This window comes from Bison bison, unplaced genomic scaffold (assembly GCF_000754665.1).
Source record: "Bison bison bison isolate TAMUID 2011002044 unplaced genomic scaffold, Bison_UMD1.0 scf7180017864384, whole genome shotgun sequence".
Taxonomy (NCBI): Eukaryota; Metazoa; Chordata; class Mammalia; order Artiodactyla; family Bovidae; genus Bison; species Bison bison.
Window position 1 is genome coordinate 8,360,478 of NW_011494956.1, and position 17,455 is coordinate 8,377,932.

Genomic DNA, 17,455 nt, shown 5'->3' on the forward strand with positions numbered 1-17,455 from the left:
AATACTTAGAACTTTCAGTGAGGCTGGAACCACGCTATTCTCCTCACACAATAACCTCACCATTTACCTATTCTTCTACTGATGGAACAAATATCCTCCCTTAAAATGTAAATTAGAAGACTTCTGAGATTAGATAACCTGCCCAAGGCAGGCAGGCAAAATAGAAGATTAAAAAACAAATCAGCTTCTTAACCTAAGCTCTCAAATCTACATACAGTTCAATTAATGTCCCTATCCCTGTTCTCCCACTGCCAGCATCACAGGTAGTTCCCACACACACGTAGTTTTGAAGAAAGGGTTGAGGACCAATTGACACTTATGTATGAGTGACTAACAAACCCTCAAGGTGTTAAATTATTCCAACCGTATTTTTATTTTAAGGGTATCTGCCTGTTTTCTTTAGTTGAATAATGGGTAAATACATGATTGTTTAATCAACAAAATATTTATACAACAGTAGGATAAATGAACTGCATCTACCTGCTTCTTAAAAAAAATAGTAAATGGAAAAACCAAAGTGCTAAAGGATACACACAGTATACCAATTATTGTAAATTATAAAACACAGAATACTTTACGTGTCCTTTATCCTACCGTACACATGTAGTAAGACTTAAAAACACACGGGAAAGACACAACAAATTAAGAGTAGTGTTTGTCTATGGAAAAGGAGCTTCCCAGGTTGTCTAAGGAGAAGGGCTTCCCAGGTAGCGCTAGTGGCAAAGAACCCACCTGCCAATGCAGGAGACTTAAGAGATGTGGATTCGATCCCTGGGTTGGGAAGATTCCCCAGAGGAGAGCACAGCAACCCACTCCAGTATTCTTGTGTGGAGAATCCCAAGGACAGGGGAGCCTGGCGGGCTACAATCCATAGGGTCAAAAAGAGTCAGACATGACTGAAGCGACTTGGCACACGCATGCATGTGGAGAAGGAGGTAAGGGGCACATCTGCGGGCTAGAGCTGATCTTTTTTTTTTTAATGATAAATTCGAAACAATTATGGTAAACTTTTAACATCTGTTTTAAATAATTCATTACTTTAATTTTTAAACTCAGTAAAAATAATAAAGATAACAAAAGAATGTGTTTTGAAAAGGGAAAAATTTCCCAAAGCCCCTCAAGGTTTTTTGGGGAAAAAATCTCTTTAATACTTTAATCATAAGCAATAAAAATAGTTAATAATATTGGGGCAGAATAATTTATTGAAATATAACTTGTATTTATTCTCCCACCCTGTTCAAAAACCAATAACTAAATCTTGTCTTAGGAGTTCTGGCAGTCCAGAAGGCAAAAGCAGATTGGAACCTGCGGTCCCTTCAGTCTTTGGAGCACAAGCCTTCTCGGGGCTCACTTAGGCTGGTTGTGCTGGGAATGGGGCGGCAGGAGAAGACCACCTCTGAAGAAGATGAAGAGGAGGAAAGATTATCCTGGTGGAAACGGAGGGGAAGCCGTGGATGTGAGCAAAGAGGCCCGGGGAAGGCAGAGAGAAGGGACGAAGTGCCATAGAACCTCTGCTGGAGGGACCCACGGGCTGAGCCGGTGCATGTTTCCCAGGCCCCCTCAGAGGATGAAGGACCAAGGATGAAAGCCCTTCCTCCCAGCCTTTGCCGTCTCTAAGATCCCGAGACAACAGAGACTGATGGACAGATTCCAGGTGCCTAAGACTTGACGGGACTCAGGCAGGATGAGGCATCACAGTCAAAATAAAGTTGCTTTCAAGAACATAAAGAGGGAATTCCTTGGCTGTCCAGCAGTCAGGACTCCACACTCTTGCTGCCAATGGTGTCGGTTCAATCCCTGGTCCGGGAACTAAGAACCCCCAAGTCACGTGGCCAAAAAATAGAATATAAAGAAATGTGATATTTCTTTCCTACCTGACTTTTTTACGGTAAAAGCCTTGATGGTGTCTCTCTAGAGAAGTGACTAGGATCAGGGGTGCCAGGGCATTTCAGTATCTTCTACTGGTGTCCCCTCCTTCCCTTCTTCACCAACTGTGATCCTAGCTCCCACCACAGCCCTCCTCTTTGCCTATTACATTCTATATTCAACTCTCCATTACAGTTGAAAGATCACAGGGTCACTGGAATATATCCCTATGTGAAAAGTAAACAGCAAAGAAATATAAATTAATTGAAGAGTTTTCTTTCTAGTGTAAAGGAAATCTGGAAAAATATTTTCATCTGTCTATAATATTTCCAGCAATTGCCTTTTTTGATTGCATTTCACTGCATCATTCATTTTGTAAAAAGCAAACATTGATGTTCCGTATCAACTTGTTCAGTTTTTCAAATCAGACTTTCTTTAGTTAACAGGAAAAGTCCACCGACTCACTAATACAAGTGTGAATTTGGATACCACTGAGTTTGTTAAATATTAGTCTCCTACTCTACATACAAACCTGGATAGCCCTTTGGACAGAGAGAATTTTTAATGGGTACACTAATTCAAATTTTCCCTGAGCATCCTTCTGGTCTGACAGAACTGAGCTCAACTTCCTCATTCATTCTACAAGAGGCAGACATGTTAGGTAAGAAACATTCCTAAAAAGTGATTAATTTGATTGCTAACAGCTAGAATTTTTTAACCCCCAAACTATTTTTTAAAATAGTAGCTATGGTTACTATGAATTAACTTTTTCTCAAATAAGCAAAATAACTTCCTAAGTGCCTGCACCAGAAAACATAATTAGACACCATTATGAGGAGTTAAGCCAGGATTAACACGTGGGATGAAGGGGTTTGGCTCCAGGTTGACTCATTTGTGACCTCTCAAAGGGACGCCTGCCAATCTCCTGCTAAAACAAACAAGACAAAAAAATAACAATACTGTTATTGCTATCTTAATGTTGGGGCTCTTCCCCCCTCTTTAGTTTTTCCAAGTCTTAACCATCTCATTACTCCCCACACTACCAAGTTAACATGCTTTCTGCCCCTAACTCTCAACCAACAGTCCACTCACCACCCCCGACATGTCCTTAACTCCTTCCCACCTGCCTTAGATATGAGCACCTCTGTCTTTTCCTTGCCTCTTATGTATTATCTACATACATTATTGTGATGGCAATGGATACAATAATACATTCATTATTGTATTCTTGAATATGTGTTGTCTTGTAATAGTCACATTTTGCTATTTTATTCTTATCTTCCTAACATCATTGCTGTCTCTTTGCAGGTAAAAAATATATGTTTTCTTCTTTTTGTGTTCCCCATGGTCTTATCATATTATATATATGGGAAAATATTAGTAAAATTTATTAATAGCGATATTTCCCTTCATAGAGCAGGGATGAAAAAGTGAAAGTGTCAGTTGCTTAGTCGTGTCCAACTCTTTGTGATCCCATGGACTGAAGCCTACCAGGCACCTCTGTCCATGGAATTCTCCAGGCAGGAGTGGGGTGCCATGCCCTTCTCCAGAGGATCCTCCCAACTCAGAGATCGAACCCAGGTCTCCTGCATAAGCAGGCAGATTCTTTACCATCTGAGCCACCAGAGAAGCTCCAAGAGCAGGGATGGTACTAGATCAAAAAAGGGCCAAACCAAACAACAGTCCATGGGAAATGTGTCACCAACAGATGGGTAAAAAGACTAAGTGGGGGTTTCAGCATCTCAGTAACCAGTCCTCATTCTCTCCCCTCCTTATTATTTATTCAACAATGACTTATGAGCACCTGTTCATGGTGCTGAGTATTAGAGGCACAAAGATGGCACTGAAACATGGGTTCAAAATCTTTCAAAATAATCTTTAGTCAACCTTTCCCTTAAATCTTGCAAAATAATTTTTGTCAACTTTTTCCTAGTTCAATTTAGTCGCTCAGTCATGTCCTACTCTTTGCAACTCCATGGACTGCAGTACACCAGGCTTTCCTGTCCATCACCAGCTCCATCAGCAAAGTAGAGAAGAGCAGAGAGAATCTGTATACATCTTGTCCCCACTCGTTGCATGGGTCACCTCCATGACCAGCCTCAGTTACACTCACCGTAGTTCTGTGTCTCTGTACACCTCAGCATGGAATTGGGGTTGGCTTCTGAGTATTGAGTGGCTGCTAGAATTTCCACCAAGATCTTTCTACATCCATTTACTTTAAAGCCCCATTATGAAGCCTCTGGTTGGGGAGCTTACATTCATTCAAGTACTCAATGAGTAAGTATTATTTGACTGGACTAATGAGATTTAAAGATGAATAAGAATCAGTCTCTTCTAAAACAACATTCAATATAATACTGACCACGTTCAGCTATAAACACCTGAGAAGCTTAACTAAAACTGATTTTGGGGTAAATGACAAAGTAATCTTATGATTACATCTCTCTGATAAACAAACGAGAATCAATTCCTAATTCACTTTCTGTTTTAATCTGGATTTAAAGGCCCCTCTTCTACACTATATATCACTTCCTGTAGGGGCATTCAGTATATATCATATATAATCCTGGGTTGGAACTTTCTGGATGAATTGTAGCCAAGGCAATCATAGCATATGGAGTAGAATGCAAGAAGGCTAAAAGAGGTGTGTGTGTGTGTGTGTGTGTAGTAGAATACAAGAAGGCTAACAGGGTGTGTGTATGTGTGTGTGTGTACACATGCATGTGTATGTACACAGCAACGCAAACATATGCATTGGAGAGAAAACAAGAATGAGAGAAAGAGACCTAAAACTTTTGAATAAAACAGAAACAGGAGCTCTCAGAGAAGCATTTAGCAGGTGAAGGACTCATGTTGCAGCAAAACTCTCTTACTTTATTTCTCTTTCTTTCTTAAAACAAAAGTGCAAATCAGAGGTGGGCATGACCCAAATCAAAATACCTATGTAAAAGCATGTGGTGAGTCAACAAGTATTTGGAGTCCAAAAGTGGACTCAGACCCAAAAAAAGCAGATTATACAGAAGGACTTGGAAAAAATAACCATCCCAAGGACAGACACCAGAAGCTGCTGGCACCGCAACTCTGACCTTCAATACTTTGTGTATGTGATTTGGTCACTCAAGCACAGAGGTTCAAAAGTCATTTGACTTATGCAACTGAATGAGTAGTTGTGAAGAGTTTGAGTTGCTCACTGAATGATTAAATGAGTGTGTAAAAAAATACTAATAATTTGGTCTTTCCTCACAATGCCCTTATCAGAGTTCTCCTCATTATTCCTGACTAAAACCAAATAAGTGCTGGCTCAGCTCTGAAACCCTAATACTGACAGTGGGTGCAAGTGCAGAAGCAGTAAAGCACTAGCCTAGGCAGAAGGGACAATATGTAAAGCTCATCTCCCACTCTGTGCCCTCGGTCCACCTGGACAGGTGTTCTAAAGGATCCGCCATGCCTGCATGGTGTAGACACAGCTCCTCCACTGCAGCCTGTCCAAGGGGCAGGGAAAGCTCTGCCCCTCCATTAGCCAAAGTTAGTAATTTTTTTTAAGTTGAGAAATAGGAAACTACATTAAATGGATAGCTAAAAGAAGGAAAGTTATGACCAACATAGACAGCATATTAAAAAGCAGAGACATTACTTTGTCAGGAAATGTCCATCTAGTCAAGGCTATGGTTTTTCCAGTAGTCATGTATGGATGTGAGAGTTGGACTATAAAGAAAGCTGAGCACCGAAGAATTGATGCTTTTGAACTGTAGTGTTGGAGAAGAATCTTGAGAGTCCCTTGGACTGCAAGGAGATCCAACCACTCAGTCCTAAAGGAAATCAGTCCTGAATATTCATTGGAAGGACTGATGCTGAAGCTGAAACTCCAATACTTTGGCTACCTGATGGGAAGAACTGACTCACTGGAAAATGACCCTGATGCTGGGAAAGATTGAGGGCAGGAGGAGAAGGGAACGACAGAGGATGCGATGGTTGGATGGCATCACCGACTCAGTGGACATGAGTTTTGGATAAACTCCGGGAGTTGGTGATGGACAGGGAGGCCTGGCATGCTGAGGTTCATGGGGTCGCAAAGAGTCGGACACGACTGAGTGACTGAACTGAACTGAAAAGATACAAAGTAGAGTTTATTGATCAAAGTTTAAGTCAAGAATATGTATAGAAGATTGTAATTAGAACCACTGGAGGTGTGAAACAACAGGAAGCCTTAGTCCCCCAGTCTTCCTGAAGCTTCAAGCTCTAAATTCAAAATTAAAGGAATATAACGAAAACTGAGGTTATTATGATCTATGAAGTGGCAATTGGTACTTCTCAGAGCCTACTGGCCAATGAAGCCCTATGACCCCAAGCTCAGCAATATTGATCTCTGTTCTGCAAGCCATGGAAATTCTTCCCCGTTATTGAAGTCTAAGACGAGGGAGGAGGTCCCTATATCCTATATAGAAGGTCCCTGTATCTGACTCCCCATTCTCCACCCCTTTTCCTGATGTGTCCATGATGCTAACCAGGGCTTTAAAAGGGGAAGTCAAGGCAGAGGTCCAGTAAACTGTTGTCTAGCAGAATCAGGCCCAAAGTTGCCTGGTCTTCTGGTGTTTAAAGGGAAGCCAGAAATGCTTTTTTTCCTTCAGAAATCCACATTTTTACATGAACTTTGATTTTTAAATTTGGGAAACAATTTGAATTACTATAAACACCAGGGGTATCAAACTAGAACTCTGGTCTATTCATTTTGGTTCTGCAGCTCCCTAATTTTAAGTTATTCCACTTGGCCCCTCTAAGGACCTCAGAGCAAATGCTGTGTCTCTCTAGAAACACTCCAAACAAATTAGCTCATTCTAAGGGCCAGAGGAAAATATTTAGTCCCTTGATGTATGAAAACACAACCTCAGTTGTGCACCACTCATGACATCCCTGATCCCAATGAGGGACATTTCCAAGGGTCAGTTCCTCTGAGAGAAGAGGGGCCAGCAGGTCACGAGCCCATCAATCAGATTCCCACTCAGGTAACTGGATCTGCCCGCCATCCCAGGATCTTTTCTTCTCATTTATTATTTATATCCCATCTACTCTCCCCCAACCCTACCCCCGCTTTAGGACTTCTCTGGCTGAGAAAATTCAATACAAAGTGTTACCCAAGTTCCTATCATATTGTGTTACAATATCAACACTTCAAGTATTATTTTCTCCACATGCTTTGTTTCTTCTCTAGCAACTGTCTCTGAACTTTGGGTAACAGCATTAATTTTATCTGGGGGGTTCTACTCGTTCCCTATAATCTATCCATGACATTTGAGCAAAGCTCCGGGTCCAAGCCAATCAGCACATCGTACTTCTCAGCCACAGTGATTTGGTTTAGGGACAGGCATATCACCCAGTTGGAGCCAACAAGACAGAAGAAAGCTTTTGTGAAACTTTCTATAATGAGGGCCTACACACTCTTCTGGATCCCTACTGATGAGGATGTAGAGGCCAGAGCATCTGTAGCCATTCTGCCTCCATGAAGAAGGAACCCAGGACTGAGAATGAAGCTAAAACCGACACTCAGAAGAAAGCAGAGACGATGAGTAAAGAGAAAACACCACACCTGGCAGGGCTGAATCTTGAATTCCACCATGCTAAAGCCTTTGTGCTTTTTCTGCTAAGTCGCTTTAGTCATGTCCGACTCTGTGTGACCCCAGAGACGGCAGCCCACCAGGCTCCCCCGTCCCTGGGATTCTCCAGGCAAGAACACTGGAGTGGCTTGCCATTTCCTTCTCCAATGCATGAAAGTGAAAAGTGAAAGTGAAGTCGCTCAGGTTGTCTACTTGAAAGTTATACAGTCGTGTCCGACTCCTAGTGACCCCATGGACTGCAGCCTACCAGGCTCCTCCGTCCATGGGATTTTCCAGGCAAGAGTACTGCAGTGGGGTGCCAGTGCTTTTTCTAGCTACTTGAAACTATATTTTAAAGCCAGTTAAACTGGCTTTCTGTTACTTGCAACAATGAGTCCAAACTGATAACAAAGAGCAATGACATACATAATTTACAAAAAGAAAATGGAAAAAGGTGGGTGTTATTTCCTCAAAGGATAGAGTATTTGGACATCCTGAATTGGGAAAGAAATTAACCATAATTATATTTTCTGAATAGAGTTACACTTAGATAAGAAACATCATTTTTTCATAATTTGTAATTTACCCCCACCACACCTAATCCCAGAAATTCAATGCGTCAGTTAGTTTACGGTTGCTCCCATAGCAATCATCGGCGTTAAGATTATAGTCATAGCCTAAATGCCTCCCAGTCTATGGCTTCTTTGTACTGTTTTTTTCCTTCTCTTTATCCACAAAGGTTTTTCCTACTTCTCTCATAAGTCACTTCTAACTGGAGATGATAAACTAAATAGTAATATAGTATGAGAAATGACAGATATTTCTGGTATGAGGCAGGGCACGGCAATCTAGCTACAATAAGGAACATTCAAAGTCAACAAATCATTAAAATCAGGAAATTACTAACTCAATGCAGGTAGAAGGGGAAAAAAACAATTTACATAGTCTCTCAGAGTAAAAAAAAATAAACACACAAGATGTTTGGAGGTTTATCCCATGCTCAACCCAAAATAGGTACCCTCAGGCATCAAGTCCCTGTAAGTTAGTGCAATTTCCAAAAGGATACTTAACCCAGACCACAGTAGGACTCATACTATAATCTGCTGTGTGGAACAGCAATGTGCTTCCAACATACAAAGGGAACAAGAAAGATGCATGGCACACAGGATTTAGGAATGAATGAGGCTGAATAAATAAAACTATTTTTCTATTTTTATAATAGCGTTTTTATACATTATCAGATATCACATGGCTTCTCAAGGAAATTGGCCTGAAATAAACTTTGGATATGAACATTAGAAATGACAGATCTTTCTTTTCTGTACATAGATAAGATTTAACACTGTTTAAATCATCTAAACCCTTTATGATTTTTTTTTTGTCTTCTATCAGTTACTGAGAATTTTCTCATTGTAAATTTCCCAGTGTAATTGCAAATTTGTGTCTTTCTCCTTTTTGTTTAATTTTTGCTCTCCCTCTGTGTATGTGTGTGTTAGGTGCATATAAATGTGGAATTGTTCTATCCTCTGATGGACTGACCCATTTCTATTATAAAATGCTAAACTTTAACTTTGCTATTTTGAAACAAATTCAGGCTTACAAAAAAGTTGTAAAAATTGTGAAAAGTGTCTCCATATACCTTTTACCCATCTTCCCCAAATGTTAACATTTTCTATAACCATAGTACATATCAAATCCAAGAAATTAATATTGATATGACTAATAAACAACAAATTTTATTAAAATGCTAAACTTTAGGACTCCTTCCCTCAAAACTTTCTTTGACAGTAGTAAAACTTTTTTTGGATTAGTGCTTCTTTCTTTCCATTTTTCTGAATCCCTATATTTAAGACATAGCTCTTATAAGCAATTTAATATCAAATATCCAAACAATTTTTATCTTTAAATAGGAATATTTACTTAACTAAACTTAATGTAATTACTGATGTGTTTAGACATAAGGCTACCACCTTGTAATTTGTTTTCTATTTTCCCACTTGTTTTATCTTTCTGTCCTTTCTTGAATTCTTTGGAATTAATGGAGTGTCTTCTTTTTTTCTAGTTTTCTCCTCTATTAGCTTCTTTATCAAGTCTATTTCCTGCTTTTATTGTTGTTTTGGACTTCCAGTTTACAAAAATTTCCCAAGACATCACTATATTGCTGTTTAAAATTACACAAGCTACCTAATTATCCTCTTTTCCTGCCATCCCATTCTTGGGCATATATCCAGAGGAAAACATGGTCCAAAAAGATACATGCACCCCAATGTCCATGCCAAGACATGGAAGCAACCTAAATGTCCATTTACAGAGGAATAGATAAAGATGTGGCACACATATACAATAGGCTATTACTCAGTCATTAATAAGAATGAAATAACGCCATTTGCAGCAACATGAATGGACCTAAAGATTGTCATATGGAGTGAAGAAAGTCAGAGAAAGAGAAATATCATATGATATCCCTTATATGCGGAATCTTGAAAGAAATGATACAAATGAACTTACAAAACAGAAACAGACTCATGGACTTAGAGAATGAATTTATGGTTACCACCAGAGGGTATGAATGGGGGGAAGGGACAATTAGGGAGTTTGGTGTTGACATGTACACACTGTTATATTTAAAATGAATAAACAAGGACTGCTGTATAGCTCAGGGAACTCTGCTCAATATTATGTAATAGCTTAATGAGAAACAAATTTGAAAAAGAATAGATACATGTATGCTGCTGCTGCTAAGTCGCTTCAGTCGTGTCCGACTCTGTGCGACCCCAGAGACGGCAGCCCACCAGGCTCCCCCGTCCCTGGGATTCTCCAGGCAAGAACACTGGAGGGGGTTGCCATTTCCTTCTCCAATGCATGAAAGTGAAAGTGAAAGTGAAGTCGCTCAGTCATGTTCGACTCTTAGCGACCCCATGGACTGCAGCCTACCAGGCTCCTCCGTCCATGGGATTTTCCAGGCAAGAGTACTGGAGTGGGGTGCCATTGCCTTCTCCGAGATACACGTATATGAGTAAAAAAAAAAAAAAGAAAGAAAGAAAATTCTAGAGAAGGAAATCATTCCAAAAGTTCATGTTTCCCAGAAAGTATTCTCTCTTGTCTTTTTTGTCCCTTTAAACTACGTTCAATTTCCTTCATCAGATTACAGCCTCAACAATTTTGACTAAACCTATGCCTCCAGACTCTACTCTTTCCCTGTGAGCAACTCTTGTTTCCCACTCTATCCTGAGAAGGGCCTTCTCTTTCTCTTGAGGCCTCTTCTTGATGGTCCCATAATTTTCCTTCATTTTACTTACTATTTCTAAGCACACCTCAAACTCCACCATGACTTCCTTCATTGCCCTCATTCCATTTTAACACATGTTTATTGAGAACATCTGCAGTGCGTGGTGTTGTACTAAGTTCTGGAGGCAATCAAATGTTGACTAACACAGGGACCACAAAGAATTTATAATCTAGGAAGGGAGTCAATAAACCACAGCTGACAGCAATGGCAAATGCATGAGACTCCCTCATCCACTCCCAACATGACTCCAATTGCCAGTTCTTAACCACAGAGCCTGGAGTAGCCTCAGGATCCCTTTTTCAATATGAGCCTTCACAAAGCTCCTACGAGGGGGTCAGGCTTCAAAATGAACTGAATGTGACCTCCACAACCACAGTACAGGCTGTAATGAAAAAAAACAGGAAAGGAAGAATCTTCTGGAAGATTCAAGGAAAACTTTACAGAAGAGGCACCATTTGAGACCTTAAAAAATGAATAAGAATAGAGAGAAACATGCAAATCCCAGTTAAGAGAGAGAAGTCTTAGAGGTCTCCCCTTAGAGCACGGGTCTGACAAAACAATTTTTTAAAATTTATGTTTAATTGGAGGATAACTGCTTTATTATGTTGTGTTGGTTTTTGCCATACAACAATGTGTATCAGCCACAAGTATACATATGTCCCCTCTGTCCCTCCCTCTTGTAAACCATAAGTACACATATACCTACTCCCACCCCTCCCCACTCTACCCCTCTAGGTTGTCACGGAGCACTGGGTTGAGCTCACAGTGTTATATAGTAACTTCCCACTAGCTATCTATTTCACATACGGTAACATATATGTTAATGTTAATGTTAACATATATGTTAATATATAATGTTCAATGCTACTCTCAAGTCGTTAATGTTAATGTTAATGTTAACATATATGTTAATGTTAACATATATGTTAATATATAATGTTCAATGCTACTCTCTCAAGTCGTCCCACCCTCTCCTTCCCTTGCTATGTCTACAAGTCTGTTCTCTATGTCTGCATCTCTGGGAACCCTTAACTAAGTATCCATGTCATATTAGAGCATCTTATCACCATGTAAGTTTTAATTACAGAAGAAATGTAAGCTATGCCATTGCCCTCAAGAAACTTAAAATTTTCAGGGTGATAAGATGATGCAATAAAATATAAATACTTATTTTAAAAATCCATTTTTAACTCCTTGATGACAATGATGTTGAGTGATTCTACTCAATAAGTGTAACTCCTCTGAAAGTCTTTAACTTTTCTTTTAGCCCTTTTGCTTATGGTAATTTCCATTTCTGACATATTAAAAAAACAAAACAAAACCCTGCTATCTTTAAAGATGGCTGCAGACAACACTTTGTATTTAGAACAGACCCACATTGACCAATCTGAAGTCTTTTCTTTTTACCATTCAAGTAAGACAACAGTACTTTGGCCACCTCGTGCGAAGAGTTGACTCATTGGAAAAGACTCTGATGCTGGGAAGGATTGGGGGCAGGAGGAGAAGGGGACAACAGAGGATGAGATGGCTGGATGGCATCACTGACTCTATGGACGTGAGTCTGGGTGAACTCTGGGAGTTGATGATGGACAGGGAGGCCTGGCGTGCTGTGATTCATGGGGTCGCAAAGAGTCGGACACGACTGAGCGACTGAACTAAACTGAACTGAACACAAAGTCACCCTTTTTTGCACCTCAGGAAACAAATTATATTCTTCTCCAAGTCACAGTGTCTAAAGAGGACTTTTCTATGACTTCTAGGACTCTTGGCTTCATGTGTGTTCCCTTACCTACTGACAATAGAAACGTTAATCTATCTGCTTGGTATTGGTGCCAAATAAGGTATTTTGATTGCAAGCAATAAGGGCCTGCACTGGGGATTGGCTCAAAGAATTGAGAGAAGATTGGCTCAAAGAATCAAGAGAGGGTTAAACAAGCAGTCTCTGGAAGGGCTGGTGCCAGGAAGTCTAAGGAGACCCACAATAGACACTATGACGTTCCACTTTGGAATGCTAGCTCCAGATGCCTCAGCCACCACTATCCATGGAGGACAGGCTCATTCCCAGGATGGGGAGTCTGACTGGCAGAACCCAGGCCTCATGCCCACTGGTGGTCAGAGGATACCAGGAAAACAAGACCTACAGCTGTAGAGAATCTCATTTGCCTTCTGCATGTCTCTGTGTTTGCATGAAGCCAAGATAAAAGTTTAAATCTGATTCCAAAGCAGATGCAAGCACTCCTGACGATCTTCTCCTGACCTGAACTAATCTCACTCAATCAAAAATCACCTGAAGGTGCTCCCCTGGTGGCTCAGGGATAAAGAACCCACCTGCCAACTTGATCCTTGATCTGGGAAGATTCCACATGTCGGGGGGCAACTAAACCCATGTGCCACAACTACTAAGCCTGTGCTCCAGAGCCTGGGAGCTGCTACTACTGAGCCCATGTGCTGCAAGTACAGAAGCTGGCACGTCCTAGAGCCCATGATCTGCAATGAAGAGTAGTCCTGGCTCACCGAGACTAGAGAATGCAACAAAGACCCAGCACAACCAAAACTAAATAAATAAATACAGATTAAGATTGACAAAAACACCAGAAGGTCATATAAACCTGACTCATAAAATCTCCCCCAAGATCCCCATCCCCAAACAAAACACAGCACTCACACACAACGCAAGTCCCAACGTAGCAGGGGAGACTTGGGTGGTCACAAAGGCCAAGCAGTGTTCTGAGCAGTACACATAGTGTCTCATTTAATCCTCACAGCAACAGTATCAGGTTGGTAATATTATAATCCTCATTTCACAGTTAAAGCAATTGAGGTCAAAAGCTTCCCAATAAGTGGCAGAGCTGGGATTCAAACTCAGGGAGTCTGCCAAGTCCAGATCCTTCATTACATACTGCCTTCATAGCAGCAGTCTCCATCTATTCCTTCCCATCCCTGCTGCTGCTGCTGCTAAGTTACTTCAGTCGTGTCCGACTCTGAGCGACCCCATAGATGGTAGCCCACCAGGCTCCGCCGTCCCTGGGATTCTCCAGGCAAGAACACTGGAGTGGGTTGCCATTTCCTTCTCCAATCCCATCCCTATATCTCAAGTTATACATCCTGTGGCCTTTTCCTGTTACAAGCTGCCCTAGAACCTTCCTTGTCAGGATAAACTGTTAGGATGAAGTGTGGATACAGGGTGATCTGTCTTGCTAGAAACTGATGGAATGGGTAGAAGGGTTTGAATGAGCTTTGGGGAAGTGATATGAATTATTTCACAACAGCTTTGTTTTTCGTTTGTTTCTGGAAAATTACTTTGCTCCTATTATCCACGTATGACTTAGTCACGGGAAAGTGTACACTAGGGAGGTAACTGCCTAGATTGTTACGGCCTATATTGCCAAATATCTCATTTAGAATGAATGCCTCAACACCAATATCAAAGTGCTGTCAGAGAAAGGAATCCATGAGTCATTTCCCATTGCACTGGAATAAACCGGGCCTTACCTGCTGCTAGTTTATAATTCGTTTTCTCCTGATTCTAGCCAAGAAACTCTATGTAAATAATTCACAGCAACAGAGAAATTCCAGTCCAACTTGTGTCCAAGTGAGCAGTGGAGTCCTCCCCAGGATGTTTCTGTGTCAGTGTCTGAACTTCAACCCCCAAAGCACACACTGCTGGTGCTCGGAACACACTGTCAAGTCTTCATGTTTTATGCAGAAAAATTAAACCAGTATTTTCCCGGAGCTGACCCTCTGAGGTCCTTTACATTACAACCTGCAGAATCCAACTCTGACATTTCTTTATTAACAAGGAAGGAATTATCATTTATAGGTGTGTGTTTTCAAGGATCCATAGAAGTCTTAACTAAAACCCTGCTGCTGCTAAGTCGCTTCAGTCGTGTCCGACTCTGTGCGACCCCATAGATGGCAGCCCACCAGGCTCCCCCATCCCTGGGATTCTCCACGCAAGAACACTGGAGTGGGTACCTAAAACCCCAAGTTTCTACAAATTATGGATAAAAATCAATAGTACTGAAAAATATTTTCAAATGCAAAGGATGCCATAAGACAAAAATTTAACTATCAAAATGTAATATGATTTTCTTAAAAAGTACCACTAGAAAACAAATCTATAGTTTTATCATTCTTTTAACAGCCTGTGTGCTGCCAGTTAAGGGTTCTAACAGCCAAACAGAACAAGTTTGAGTCTTTTCCTATTCACAAGAGATGGGTACCCTCGCAGCACAACTAGATATTTGCTCAAGAATTATGAAGTTCCTTTGCTATCAGACAATGGAAGAAAGCAGTACCCACTACCAGCTCCGGAAATTTTCTCACCAGAATCTTGGCACTACAAAAATTAATAACAGCACTATGTATTTGCCAAGCATTTTATACTTTCCAAAGTAGATTCACATTGATCACCTCATTCTTAGACATAAAGAAATCTAGACACAATGAATTTTAATTATTTATAACACTGATAAAATCCAGTCCACACTTCTTACTCCACAGAGAAAGAGCTGGCACTCAGACTGAGGTGTTCAGAGTTCCAGACAAGTCATCAGAAATGCTGGATGAGAAGATGTACATCAAAAGAGAACTCAAAGGAAAAACTATTAAAGAAAAATACAGTCAAAATTAAGACACACAGGCATTAATGTTTATATGTCATGAGTTATATAGCTTTAGAAATTAACAAGAGCACTATTACTATAAAAGATGTTAAGTATTGATAGTTTAATTAGGCAAAAGCAAATAAGGACAAAAGAATTTGAAAAAAAAAATTAAGTTGTAGGGACTTCCCTGGCAGTCTAGTGGTTAAGACAACACGCTTTCAAGGCAGGGGGCACGGATTTGACCCCTGGTCAGGGAACTAAGATTCTGCACGCCATGTGGCATGGCCAAAAAAAAATAGGGGGAAAAAATTAACTTGAAAGGGTATAATATTTTCTATGACCCTCAGAATATACCCTTTGTTTATTAAATTAAATCAAAATTAGCTCTAAGGCCTACTCAGTATCACTTGAGAAGAGCGACACCAGTTGTCACATAGATGCCTTTCCACTCTCTTGAGTTATAATAGGACCTTGGAGAATATATGAACAGGAACAACAAGAAGAACCCTTGCATCCTCAGTAAGCAAGAGAGATGCTTCCTCTTTTAGGTTTATGTCATACATTTAAAAAGCACAGGCATCGGACATCCTGGTGGTCTAGTGGTTAAGACTCTTCATTTCCAACGCAAAGTGTGTAGGTTCTCCTGGTCAGGGAACTAAGATCCCATAGGCCACATGATGGAGCCAAGTCCTGGGGCCAAAAGAGGAAAAAAAATTAAACTAAATTAAAAAAGAAGGAGAAAGTCACTGGCATCCACCCTCCCTGTTACAAGCCAGAAACAGTGACCTTTCCTCCCAGGGTCAGTCCCAGTCACTTGGGACATCTCCTACAGCTGCACTCTCCCCAGCTGCAAGCCTCAAAGTCATCTCGACTCTATTACTCTCTCCCTTCCAAAACCAGTAACTTACCACCAAAACCAAATTCTGGAATATTCCTCTCCACTCCATCTTTACCTGTCACTGCCTTAGTCCAGCAATCTATTGCCTTGTAAGGGCTACCTCAGGAGGTTCACTTCTGCTCTCCCTGACTTTCCTCATCCAGTCTTTGACTCTTACTCTATGCCCATCAGCTTCAACATATTTCCCTTAGGTAGAGCCAATCTAACAATGCATTGAATAAGAAATATGGAGAGGGGAAAAAAAAGAAATATGGAGAGGTAGAGAAGAAAATTTATATTGCACAGTCCAGTTCAGTTGCTCAGTCATGTCTGACTCTTTGGGACCCCATGGACTGCAGAATGCCAGGCTTCCCAGTCCATCACCAACTCCCGGAGCTTGCTCAAACTCATGTCCGTCAAGTCAGTGATGCCATCGAACCATCTCATCCTCTGTCATCCCCTTCTCCTCCCGCCTTCAATCTTTCCCAGCATCAGGGTCCTTTCCAATAAGTCAGTTCTTCACATCAGGTGGCCAAACCATTGGACCTTCAGCTTCAGCATCAGTCCTTCCAATGAATATTCAGGACTGATTTCCTTTAGGATGGACTGGTTGGATCTCCTTGCAGTCCAAGGGACTCTCAAGAGTCTTCTCCAACACCACAGTTCAAAAGCATCAAATTGCACAGCACTGGGCAAAACTCTGCTAATTTTCCTTTAATTATCCCCTCTTTCCTGAAAACTCCCCTCTGGGAGAAAGCCTCCTTCTCTACCACAACTCCTGAACTGTCCCCTCTCTGGGCTTCAGTCTGCTATCCTTAGTCTCTACCCTAATCATTTATCTTACATGGAGCAGTTCAACTCTTTCCTCAGCTTCTACCACGTGCAGCTTTTCACCCATCACCCAACACAACTCCCACCTAAGGATCTAACTTCCTTAGAAGACAGCAGGGGAATAGCAAGTACCAAAAGAGGACAAGATAGTTAGAGGACAGACTCCATATATGACTGCTTAAGAAAAAAGTTTAACTGAGAAATCACTAACCTACTGAAAGATCTTTTTTTTTTTTTTTTCCTGCACCATATGGCATGCAGGATCTTAGTTCCCCAACCAGGGATCAAATCCAAGACCCCTGCATTGGGAGCATTAGAGTCTTAACCACTGGACTTCCAGGAAAGTCCTTGAAAATATCTTTTTTAAATGACCATTAAGCTAAATGACTGGCAT

General features: G+C 40.9%; 1 protein-coding gene across 1 annotated transcript in view; it reads right to left on the minus strand.

The window, feature by feature from the left end:
- PLS1 (plastin 1) overlaps window positions 1–17,455 on the minus strand; it is a 114,247-nt gene that overhangs the window by 64,992 nt on the left and 31,800 nt on the right. The window lies entirely within an intron of this gene.